Below are 3,989 nucleotides of genomic sequence, written 5' to 3'. Positions count from 1 at the left end.
AGTTTAATTCAGCCCTTACAAAACTCTTATTAAAGTCAATGAATATTGAAAAAAAAAACAAAACAAAACAAATAAAGACAGAACCAAATTCAGCATTCATTTTACTAAATGTCAGTTGGCACAAGAACATCAGGATTTGGTATAAGCAGGATCTTCAGAATTGAACTAACGTTCTTATACACAGAAAATAAGACCCCCCTTCTTCTCCCCCCCCCAACCACCCTACCCCTCCAAAACAAACAAACAAACAAACAAACAACAACAAAAACACTAGAAGGCAGAATGCACACATTTCCAATTTTAACAAAACAGTATATTTTTATTTACTTTAGCTTTCTACGAGAAAATTTGCAGTCAGTGTTTTACACTGAAGGGTAGACTGTACAAAGCCACATCCATCCAAGTCGATCTGTGTGAATATTCCCACTTCTTTCCTTAGCCACTGTGCAAGAGAGCACAATTTTATAAAAACATTCTATCATTTTTATCAGTTTCTAAAATCCCTACTAAGAAGTGGCCTTGCCTGACTTTGTGTCAATCAGGCACATCTGCTCCATTTCAACATTAACATCAGTATACTACTGTAGGATGAATCTTTAAGTTGATTGCTGCCTTCAGGCTCAGCTTAGCCTTCAAATTATGTAAATAGTTCCCAGTCAAAGCCTGTCCTTAGTTCCCTGATAAAAGCTGAAGCTAACAGTCATGATACCTAATCTGTCCTTTTTATCCAGATGTGAATAACAACCATGAAAATACTCCAAACCCTGAGGAAATGAAATTTCAGCCATGCACTTGTTTACCTTGACATAGCTTTGTCATTTTTACTTCCTTCACATAAACATGTTTTGTCTTCATGAGAGGAAACAGTTAACTGAAACATGGAGCCCTCTCCCAGCACTTTTCAGATGAGCAAAGCCCAGACCAAAGTCCATATGGTATTCACCCATAAACACAGACACACGACAGGAAAAATGCATTTTAAATCTGTGCACTGTGTGTCTTGGAAGAAGCTTGTCAAACAATAATGAAAAAAAATCAGCTTCCTCATAGCACTCTGGGAATGAACCCAGACACTGGATCAGTTCTCATCTGCCTTCAAAGAAAGCACTTGAATAGGTCCCCTTTTTACAGAATAGTGTTTATAACGTAATTTTACTTCTCTTTGGGGATCTATTTCTTTGCCAGTGTTACTTTTAAATAGGATGATGAATATTTAAAGTCACTTAATTATCACATGTTAACCCACTTCCAGAGCTGGTTACAACTACCCTTTGATGTAGAAAGGAACTGAACTCACCAGTGCAACTTTCTCATAAAATTGAGACGTCAGAAATATGAAAACTAATTTCTTTTTCTTTTCTCTTCCTTTTGGATACACTGCTTAAATTCTTCAGCAATGTTATATTTCAAAAATAGGTGCTTGGAAATTGAATCTATCTTTTTTTTCAGCAAGGTGTCAGCTATATTAAACTCTTGAATCAGTCATGCTAGGAATTTCTCTATGCAGGGAACAACATTGTGCAGAGACTGCCTGCCATTTGCCAAGCTAAACTTCCAGTTGTTTGCAATAGTCACTTTACATGATACTTCCCACTACTAACGTTAAAAAGTCACTGTGCAAACAGGTGCACTTCATTTCACACCTACCTCCAAAAAGCATTAGTGTATAGGTGAGAGGGTGTCAAATAGAAAGAAAGACTTGTTAGGGGTAGAGGACTTTACAAATCCCCTGCAGACATATCAGCAGAATCATCCCAGCTCTTTGCCTCTCTGGGTATGACTTGATTGAGGTCCAAATGGCATACTTTAGAATATTACCTTAAAAACTGATTTTCCTGTGAAATGAAGTTTTGATCCCTGGGCCTGTTCATCACACTGGCCTCTTAGGCAGTGACTATGGAGCGCCATTCCCACTTTGGTTGATTCCACACTCTGGTGGAATTCCCCCACCAAAAAAAAAAGAAACAGAGCCTAATTTAACTCCTTTGCTCCCCTTTCTGCCATCCTTTCTGTAAACCATGAATTGTATTTTTTTTTTTTTTTTTTTTTTTTTTTGTAATGCTCTTCCTTGGGTCTCACAACACTTAGAAACCACATCTATACTATACCTGAAACTTTAAAATACAAATATAAAGGAACAGCACATTTTATGTATCTTCAATACTGGTTGAATTTAGTCTGCTAAGCATATGGGCATGGCTAAGCTGCACCTACATTAAAAAAAAAATAAATACAGAGAGACAGATGTATTGGGCCCCTTTTCTTGCAGACTGACTCCTGACATTGTCAATAAGCAGATCTAGTTATACCAATGGCTGAGCAGAAATTGCTTCATACCGTGCTTCAGTGAAAAAGTATTGTGTTATCTAATACCTGCCTCCTGTACTCTTCAAAGCAGTGGTACCATTAGATGATAAATCAAGTATGAAGGCACATAACGCTTGTTTTAAGGCATCTGTAAAACTAGCATCAAGTACAAAATTGCATGGCTGCATAGCACAAAGCATTAGACTACTAGAAACTCACTCTGCCACTTCACATTTGTTTAGACAACCCTGAATAGGTAATTTTGTCCTAGCAGACCTGATGTTGCCTCAGGTATTGTCTGTGTTGCTCCAGCTTTATGCTGGGTCAGAAATCCACCCTCCTGTAGCCAGCACAAACCAGACTAAAAGCAAAAAGCCAGCATGCACATCGCATTCTCCTGCTAATGTTACAGAGCTGGGATCACATGTCCATGTCTGATCTGGATTAAATCTACACGATCTAGTGAACTGTTTTAATGAACATGTATCATTCTACAAGTTCATGTGACTGAAAGACACTATAGCACACTCACAGGGGCAGCTTAAACAGCAGATCTAATTGGGTAGGAGGATCTGAGGAGTAGACAGAGAGGTCTGATGGATAGATAACAAGCTGGTGTTTCATTTGTTTTCTGCCTGAAATGCTCTAAAATCCATCTGCATCTTTGTATTTTGTGAAAATTGATGTGCTTGCTAAAGGCAAGGCTCTGATTCGTGATTTGCAATTCATGGTTTTGCATAACAGGGAAGAATCCCACCATGACCCAGCAGTCTCTCCTTTTCCCATGCGTCCTCACTCACCACAGCATGGACTCAGGCCTCTATATGCAATAACAGTACAAATATAAATTGGTCATTTTTAAAGGATACAGCTGAACCCGCTATCGGAGGCATGTGGAATTTATGTGATTAATAGGTATGCAAAATTTCAGAGCTTTTAATTGTTGTTTTTGTCTGCATGAGCTTGTGAATTGTAGTTCACGGAGATTCAGATGCATGGTAGTTTCAAGTAGGGGTTTCCAACATAACCACCTGAAAATACCAAATCAAGGTTGGAAAGACCCTTCTTTAAAAGCAACACATTTTCACAATTCTTTCTATTTTTCTTTCTCAGTGTGCTCCACAGTATTTCAAAAGTCCTAAATATGCATTCCAATTAGCTACAAATGTTTGCTGCCCGTTTATAGATAGAACAAGTCTCATGTGTTAGTGTTGATGTGAGCTGGTGCAGAATATGTGAAGGCAACATACCCCGATCCAGCAGAGTTCTGTGCCTTTTTTTGCCTTCTAGCCCTGGAATTTGAACCTCTTGGGATAGTTTTACAGTTGCTTCTTGCTTCTTTCTTAAAAAACACATGAGTAAATTAAAGAAAAACAAATGAACATTTGAAAACAGTAAGTCAGTAGGGTTATAGTGAAGGCCATCTCTATGTGTAATAGAGAAGATGGAAGCTGAAGAGTAGAAAAAAAGTGCAAGATCTAGATAGGTAGTCCAGGAATGCATCAAGGCAAAGAAGCTCTGGCTTAAGCAACATTTAGGGTACTTGTCAAGTGGGTGTAATATGGGTGTTGGGCTTGCTTAGTATGAAACACATGTAAGCATGCAGTTGCTTGTGAAGTAATGTTTATAGCAAACAGGACAGTAAAGAGCAAATGTGTGTATACAGTTACAGAACCGAATGA

This window comes from Coturnix japonica, chromosome 3, assembly GCF_054131305.1.
Source record: "Coturnix japonica strain WE chromosome 3, WE-NBRP24, whole genome shotgun sequence".
Lineage (NCBI taxonomy): Eukaryota > Metazoa > Chordata > Aves > Galliformes > Phasianidae > Coturnix > Coturnix japonica.
Note: the sequence above shows the minus strand (reverse complement) of the source record.